This window comes from Astatotilapia calliptera, chromosome 13, assembly GCF_964374335.1.
Source record: "Astatotilapia calliptera chromosome 13, fAstCal68.1, whole genome shotgun sequence".
Classification (NCBI taxonomy): domain Eukaryota; kingdom Metazoa; phylum Chordata; class Actinopteri; order Cichliformes; family Cichlidae; genus Astatotilapia; species Astatotilapia calliptera.
The window spans coordinates 10,131,464-10,141,078 of record NC_137434.1 but is presented as its reverse complement, the minus strand read 5'-3'; the positions used below and the strand labels follow the sequence as shown (position 1 = coordinate 10,141,078).

General features: G+C 36.9%; 1 long non-coding RNA gene across 1 annotated transcript; it reads left to right on the top strand.

Moving 5' to 3' along the window:
* The first annotated feature begins 4,979 nt into the window (after positions 1-4,979).
* Positions 4,980-6,294, top strand: LOC145419663 (uncharacterized). Its single transcript, XR_013900981.1, has 2 exons — positions 4,980-5,184; positions 5,264-6,294. It is a non-coding gene; the product is annotated as an uncharacterized LOC145419663 (long non-coding RNA).
* The last annotated feature ends 3,321 nt before the right edge of the window (positions 6,295-9,615 follow it).

Below are 9,615 nucleotides of genomic sequence, written 5' to 3'. Positions count from 1 at the left end.
CATGCGAATTTTGATTTTATGTACTGTAGCCTGTATAATAAATAAGTATGTAGCCCAATAAGTATCCAATCCAGAAAGCTACACAACATGGGTGGTTCATTTATAAACACGAGTCTAACTTAAGTTTCACACTTTTTTTGTTAGCAAAAATCTAATTGTTACATGCTTAAATTTACACAAAATGTCAGGAATCTGCACTGGCATGAACAAAAATGTAAACCTAATTTTTCATGATTTGTTCACCCTCTGAGGTCCAAAACATAAATGGCCATTTTGGACTCCTTTTGATTTTACATTTGTATTACACCTTCAAATTGCTTTATTTATTTATTTTTTCCTCACCTTGCTTTGTGTTATTCTTTTCAGCACAACCTCACAAGTCTGAATTTTTCTTTTTGCTATGTCAGCTTAAATCAGTCATGTAATTTGGAGGTACAGCACACAGAGGGTTAATAAAACCTTGATTCTATTTCTGGAGTTTAACAACAAACATTTTTCCACCAACACAAAAGGGGTGTTTTTGTTTTGTTTTTTAATTTTTTGGTCATAAGCAGGGAGTGCTTGCTACCGCTGTCCTTAGTAAACGTGACGAAAGTATTCAGAAAAAAACACCATGTATATATATTTTATCATGACTCAATTTAAAAACTGGTATATGTCACCTTGTTGCTTTGTCATCTTGAATTGGTCATGTGATTGGCTTACCACGACTACTTTATTCTTCCTCAGTCAAACAGCAGTCAACAGAGGTGGAGGATAGCGGATATATTGTACAACAGATGTTAAAGATCGAATTGACAGGCAGGAGGAAAACAGGAAGACCATAGAGAAGATTCATGGATGTAGTGAGAGGCGACATGCAGAGGGTTGGTGTGATAGAAGAAGATGTTTCTGACAGGGGTATGATGGAGTCAGCTGATCTACTGTAGTCACCCCTAAAGGGCAACCAAAAGAAAAAAAACATTTATGCAATCGAGATTCAGTTTTTCACACAACTAGATATATTGCTTCCCAAAGGCTGAAACTTGCAGAAGAACACCTTTGGGACATTATGTTTCAGTTGATCTGTTACCACCAGGTTGCGCCTCAAACTATCCAGGAGCTCAGAGATCTGGTGACCTAGTCCACTTGTGAAAGCAGAACCCAGAGGACACCAGCCGTTGTATCATTACGAGCATGATGTTGTTCTTGCATAAAAGCATGTGGGGGCCATACAAACTACTGAGTTCCATTTTGAGTCGCTGCAGTGAAACTTCGTGAGTTCACTGGCGTGCTGCATTGTTTGTTTTTTTCACTTTAATTTTCTGCATATCTATGAATTCAGCTCTCTGTAGGTTGATAATTATTTTTTCATCAAATGATGTGGCATCCTCTCGTTCTTAACACCTTGCCCAGCCCACATCAGTATAAATATGCAGCATGTTTTTTTCCTTTGAGACCTGATGTGTTTTCAAATTGTTCCTATACTTTATTTGAGCAGTATATAACAAAAACTCATGTCTTTACCTTCATTCCATTTCTAGAGTGTAAGAAGAAACCACCTGTGTGAAATCTGAAATGCCCATGGTGTTATTCAAAATGTGCTCTGGCCAGTGTTGGGGAAGTTATTTTGAAAAAGTAATTACTTATAGTTACTAGTTACTTCTTCAAAAAAGTAACTGAGTTAGTAACTGAATTGCAAGATTCTAAAATTAATTAATTACTGGGAAAAATAAGTATTGCGTTACTTTAAAAAATGTTAAACCCTCTTTGGTCCAGGATATAATTGGCCATTTTTAACTACTTTTGATTTTCCCTCCACATTTTACCTTTAAAAACTATTTACTTTGCCTTGTTTGGTATCATCCTTTCAGCACAAACTAACATGTCTGAGTTTACAGTTATGTTTTCATTTTGACATACTGTAGTAACACAATAGATCTAAAATCAGACAAAAACATAATATCAGAGTAGAAAAAGTTATATTTTTTACTGTAACAACCACAAACATGTTTAATGAATCATATTTCATAACTTTAAATGCAAATATAAACAGTTTTAAAATCTTATACACAAAGTTTGCAAAAAACAAAGTTATTTGCACCCATTTTATCTTTTACCTTGTTTTTATAACCATTTCAAGCTATTTGCATAACAATCAGGTGTCCTGCATTAAATAAGATGCCACACAAATTATTTGTGCCACTCCAAAAATTTCTGTTCACTATAAAGAGAACATCACAGCCTGATACCTGCAGGTCTGACAGCAGCAGGTGTATCACTCCTGATCTCTACCTGGAGACAGCAGTCGCCTCATTGTTCTCACACACAATACAAAACTATACAAAAGACAACACATTAACTACACACTCCAAACACGCTAAACGTAACAAATCTCTCACATCTCAAAACTCACACTCTCTCTTTTTTCTGCTTTCTTTCTCTCTCTCACTCCTAAAATTTCCCCCTCTTCCTAAACAACCAAATGTCATGTTGCCATATCATTTGTCATAGGTGGACATTGTACATTTTTCCACCAACACAAAAGGGCTGTTTTGGGGTTTTGTTTGTTTTTTAATTTTTTGCTCATAAGCAGGGAGTGCTTGCTAGCGCTGTCCTTAGACAGTAAAAGTATTCAGAAAAAAACCACACGTGTATATTGTTTATCATGACTCTGGTTTTACGTGGCCTATCAACACTATTTAAAAACTGGTATATATCACCTTGTCGCTTTGTCATCTTGAAGTGGTCATGTGATTGGCTTACTGTGGAGATTAGAAAATTATTTTACTGTTACTATTCATAACCATTATCATTACAATGTAGGAGGGCCAGGAGAGGAAGATGTCAACTCCACGGAGCATCAAGTGGTTACCTTTCTACGGTCCAAAGGTGTGGAAGTGGATTATAACAACATTGAGGCTTGCCACCCTCTACCCCGAAAAAATGACAGTAACAAACCAGCCATCATTGTGAGATTTGCAAACAGAAAACAGAAAACAGCACTGTTAAAACAAGGAAGGAAACTGAAAGGATCCGATGTCTTCATGAACGAACATCTGATAAAAAGAAATGCAGACATTGCCAGGAAAGCACGTTACTTGAAGAAACAGGGAAAAATTCAAAATACATGGACCACCAACTGCAAAGTATTCATTAAACTCAATGGAACACCGGAACAAGCCAAAGTGTTGGTCATCAGAAATATGGAAGAGCTGGACAAATACTGAGGTCAACTTACTCTGGAGGTATGAATACACATGTGACGTGACACACAACACAACACATGGCACAGTCCAAAAGAACTTCATCTGCATCCGGCAACAATATCAACATAACTCATTGGAATTCTCTGTATGATAATCTGGAACTGAGAACATTTCGATACACAGACCATAATGTTCTAGACTTAGAAAAGGATATAGACCCGGAAAATAATTTCTTCTACAACATCAGCTGTAACTGCTGCTACTTCACTGATGAACAGTTTAAGCACACCATCAACACGGAAAATAAATTATCAATAATCCATTTTAATAGCAGAAGTCTGTATGCCAACTTCAACAATATAAAGGAATATCTAAATGAGTTGACAAATTTGGAATTATTGCCATTTCTGAAACATGGATCAATGCGGAGAAAGGAATGGACTTTGGACTGGAGGGATATGAAGTGAATTTTGTAAATAGAAGGAACAAGAGTGGAGGGGGAGTAGCTGTGTATGTGGATAAAAACCTAAACTACAAGGTGGTAGAAAGTATGACAACTGTAATTGATAATTTACTAGAATGTATAACTGAAATTTATAAGGAAAAAGAAAAAAATGTAATAATTAGCTGTATATATAGAACACCTGGCTCTAGTATTCAAGTATTTAATGACTTCATAGAGGAAATATTCTCTAAAACAAATCAAAAAGTTATGTTTATCTGTGGTGATTTTAATATTGACCTGTTGAATCCAAAAAAGCATAAAATGACCGACGAATTCCTAAACACTATGTACAGTTTGAGTTTACATCCTAAAATAACCAGGCCTAGCAGAATTACACCACATTGTGCCACCTTACTTGACAATATTTTCACTAACAATATGGAAAACAACATTGTGAGCGGAATATTAATTAATGACATCAGTGATCACCTACCAGTTTTTGCAGTTTATGACACTAATTATAAGAAAAATCAGCATGAAGAACAACTGAGATACAGACGTGTAAGGACAGAAGAAACTATGACTGCATTTAAGAACGATCTATTAAATCAGGACTGGGACAATGTGTACAAAGAAGCTGATATTGATATTGCATATGGCATATTTTTAAGAATATTCATGGAGTTGTACGATAAAAACTGTCCAACAATAAAATACAACAGAAAGCACAAATATTCAGATAGACCATGGCTCACTAAGGGTTTACAAAATGCATGTAAAAAGAAAAATACACTCTATAGGGAATACCTAAAACAAAGAACAAAAGAAGCTGAAAATAAATATAAAAAATACAAAAATAAGTTGACCAATATTATACGTGTATGTAGAAAGGAGTATTATAGTAAAATATTGAACAACAATAAACATAATATGAAAGGAATATGGGATGTTTTAAACGGTATCATTAAAAATAATTCTGGACAACAAAGTTATCCACAATACTTTATCGATAATGGCAATATTATGGAAAACACTGCTGATAAGGTCAACAGCTTTAATCATTATTTTGTAAATATTGGACCAAAACTGGCAGAACAAATTCCTGAGTCACTGCCATCAGTAGACTGTAGTGAAAACCTGATTGATAGGAACCCTAACTCAATGTTCCTCACATCAGTGGAGGAAAAAGAAATAATTGACATTGTACACATGTGTAAATATAAAACATCCACTGATTGTAATGATATTGACATGAAAATCGTCAAGAAGGTCATTGAAGGAATTGTAGGACCTCTAACATATATTTGCAACTTATCATTTCAGACGGGAAAAGTGCCAAACTGTCATGACCCTGTGCCTTCTCGGCTGACTCTGTATGGCTACAAGTGTTTTTGTTGTGCTGCATCTCTCTCTCTCCCCTGCACTGCGCTCTACCGGGGCGGAGTCATGACGGCTCCAGCCCCTGGCTCGGACACCTGCAAGCAATCATCTCACTCACTTCTTAAGGCGGCTGCTGAGAGTGCTTCCTCGCTGGATTATTGTGTAACACTCGTCAGTGTCATCACTTATCTAAGCCGTTTTTCGAGTTTCTGTCGTGCCACTACTCACCTGCCTTTCCTCTCTGTGCCAGGATTCTCGCCAGCCTGAGGACCGCCGTTGGTGAGCTAAAGCCGGAGTCCGAGCTACCTGAGCTTCAGTGGATGTTGTACATAGCCCTCTTCTTCCCGTGCCTGTGCTTCCCGGAGACCCTCTTCCTGTGCCCCCTCACCTGTATATATTCGCACCTGGTGTCTGTGTGTGTAAATAAATCACGAACTTAAGTGACGGTCTGCCTCCGAGTCCCTCCTGAGCCTGACACAAACAAAATGAAAATAGCTAAAGTTGTGCCGCTGTATAAAACCGGGGATAGACGCCACTTCACAAATTACAGGCCTGTTTCTTTACTACCACAATTCTCCAAAATCCTAGAAAACCTGTTTAATAAACGATTAGACAAATTCTTAGATAAATATAAATTACTCTCTGACAGTCAATATGGATTCAGATCAAAAAGATCAACATCTCTGGCATTAATCGAATCAATTGAGGAGATTACGAATGCTATAGATCAGAAACAGTATGCAGCTGGAGTATTTCTGGATCTCAAGAAAGCATTCGACACAATCAATCATGACATATTAATTAATAAACTGGAATGGTATGGGATTAGGGGGGTTGTACTGCAATGGGTGAAAAATTATTTAAGTGACCGGAAACAATTTGTGAAGCTGGGTGTCCATTCCTCATCATGCTTGGACATTGCTTGTGGTGTTCCACAAGGCTCTGTACTGGGTCCAAAATTATTTATTATTTATATAAATGATATTTGTAAGGCATCTGATATATTAAAATTAGTATTATTTGCAGATGACACAAATATTTTTTGTTCTGGGGGGAATCTAAAGGAGCTGCTGGATACAATTACTTCAGAAATGTGCAAAATTAAAAAATGGTTTAACAGGAACAAACTATCGCTAAATCTAAGTAAAACTAAAATTATCTTATTTGGGAATTCCCTTAGAAATGCACAAGTGCAGATTCATGTAGATGGTGTGGAAATTGAAAGAGTACTTGAACATAAGTTTCTTGGTGTGATTATAGATGATAAATTAAACTGGAAGTCTCATATAAATCATATACATAACAAAATTTCAAGAAGTGTCTCAATCTTGAGGATAATCCATAAGGATAATCCATAAAACTGGTTACAGAGATCATACAAATCCACTATTCTTAAAATCAAAAATTCTAAAATTCACAGATCTGGTTCATTTTCTCACAGCACAAATTATATATAAAGCAATAAATAACCTGCTTCCTGACAATATTCTAAAAATGTTTTCTAAAAGGGAACGGGGATACAATTTGAGGGGGGAATTAAATTTAAAACATCCTCGTATCCGTACAACATTAAAAAGTTTTTGCATCTCTGTGTGTGGAGTGAAGCTGTGGAACAGACTAAGTAAAGATATGAAGCAATGTCCAAGCATGGCGCAGTTTAAAAAGCGGTTTAAGGATATGGTTTTTACAGGGTACAGGGAAAAGGTAGAGATTTGATAGGGTGTTCTTGTCTAATATTTTCATGTGTGTGCGCATGCACGGGTTTGTTGGTATGGGTATATATGTATGTGTATATGTATGTATGTATGTATGTATATATATATATGTGTATATGTATGTATATATATATATGTGTATATGTATGTGTATATATATATATGTGTATATGTATATATATATATATATATATGTATATATTAAATATATATAAAATTGTAGGTTGTGTATCCTTCAGGTGTTAATGGGGTTATTGAAAATGTGTATATGTGCGTATGTGTGTATATACGTAGGTATGGATAGATAGAAACATATATGTGTATATATTAAAAAAAAAAAAAAAAATTACACATAACATATAATGTAATTACAAGGAGGTATTTCTGTAGTCTATTGATACTAGATAGTGGAAAAGGGGTGGGATTAAATAAGCTTATGCTTCTTCCTGCTCCTTTTTGAACATGGACGTTATTTGGAGTTGTGGTTGCTCGTTTTCCTTTTGTTTGCTTTGTTCATTTGTCTCTTTTAATTCTATTTTTTTTTTATACTTTTTCAACATGTTCAAAATAAAGATTCAATCAATCAATCAATCAATTACTATTGCGTTACTTATCATTTATCATTATCATTTCATCAAAGCATTTACTGAAGCTGGTGAAAGCATTTATTGAAGATGTTCTCACAGAAGAGAACATCTGTGATTATGTAGAAAGTGTCACATCACTCATAACTGTCTAGTTCTTTACAGCAGGGTGTTGAGACAACGCCGGTCTCTGCGATTCTTTTGGTCCTGGTAGAGATCACGCTGAGATGTTTCCATGTTTTACACAATCCTTTTATTACCCATTATTCTTACAGATGCATCTGGAGATCAGCACACTGCATTCTTATGCAGTCCTATGCTAAATGCTGATCTAAAGAACTGCACACAACAGTTACAGTTATAACCTCTGGTCTCCTCCCCCCTACAGTAAACACCCCCATAATGGAAATACACTAGTACAGTGGCCAAGGGTGCTGACCCCCTGACCCCCATCTCCTTTTATGGTAGTATGGAGCTTGATTTTTCAAGATGAGGAAGGGAAGCTGCAAAACAATTCAGCCAAAACGCAGGCTGGGTGTTTCTAATGATGTTAACCTACAATTTTCTTCCAACTGCTGCTCGTGGTGAATTGATCCAGGTCCATTTCCCCACCTGCAAGTGACACACTGAGACAACTTGATCATTCACTGTCCTGGTCCGGAGTCTGTGGACTCCGTGTTTATGTTTAAGTTTATTAACATTCTGTGGTTTTGTTTATTTTGGGTTGGTTGTGATTATCACTAGTGTTTGTGTCCTCTTTGCCCTCCTGTTCCACGTTTCAAGTTCCTATGTTCTGTCACCCCAGTCAGTGTTAAGTTTGCATCTGTGTTAGAGTTCAGTTGGTGTGTTTCCTGCTTTATTTTGAAGGTCCGTGTCTGTTTTCAGTGTTTCTAATTTCACTTCCCCTTGTGTCGTAATGTCCAATTAATTCCAGTCGTGTCTCTCTCCTGTCTTAAAAACCCCGAAAGTAAGATTTTAGTTGTTCTTGACTGAGAAAAACAAAACTCTCTTCATATTATTATTACTTATTTTCATCAACCACACTCCTATTCTGTTTTTCTTTTGTGTCCACTGCGGGGAGCTGGTGACCTGCAGCATCACCCGCTCCCCCCAGTTGGAGACAATTCCCTTCTCACACTTCCACACTCTTTTTTTGTTTTGTTTTCGTTACTTTTTCTTTTTCATTTTTACCCCCCCCCCCCTTTTTTTTACCCCATTGTTTTAAACCCACACATTAACCTCTTAACTCACTTCTCCAACCTCTCTTTTCTTTTCTCTCCAACTGCTCTCATCTAGTTCTAGATTAAATTCTCCATCCATACTTGATCACCTTTAAATCTCAGTTAATTTTTGTTATTTATTTATCATTACCATATCACTAATCTACTGTTTATTTTATTTATTTATTTATTTTAGTTCATCTTCTCTTCTCTTATTTTATTACTATTATTGTTTCACCAATAATCCCCTGTAATCCGCTCTGTCTCCCCTTTTGCCCTTCAAAGGAGCACACACACACCTCCATTTTGCTCCTCACCTCCATTTTCCCCCTCAGGGCACTTACACACACCTCCTCCATTTTGGTCCTCAGGTAGCTTACACACACACACATCTTTCCTTTGTCCTCAAAGGAGCACCCCCCTCCCCACACACACACACACCTACACACCTGTTGTTCTTCAAATTCAGCCACATGCTACTGTCTGCACATGTCCACAATCACACTTTGCAAACCTAAGTTTTCTTACAACACAAACTCACAACAAAGTAGAATTTAGGGAGGACTATTTAACCAATCTACTCCCTCGGCCTCAAACCGTTTTAGTAGAATTCGGGGGTCCGGAATTTCCCAGGCCTCAAACCTAGTTCCAGAAACGCCATCTGAGCCTATGAATTAGTCAACTCATAGGAGGGGCAGCCACATCCAAGGACAATGGAATTTAGAAAGTCCTGCTTTCCGGGACTCCAACCCTTACTTTTAGAGAAACCAGCTCTCTTCTACACACAACTCTTATCTAAATTTATGGACTTCTGCATTCAGGACACCTTTGGGTGAAATTTATCTTAATTTCCAATATGCAGATTTGATTAAACAGGTTCTGCTTACCTTGTTTTTTGCCGGCAATAACCTCAGTGTCCATTCCGCTTCAGCCAAGGTCCAAATGGAGATCAACTACCAAGATCCGGGTCACGGCACCAAATTGTTGAGACAACGCCGGTCTCTGCCATTCTTTTAGTCCTGGTAGAGATCATGCTGAGATGTTTCCATGTTTTACACAATCCTTTTATTACCCATTATTCTT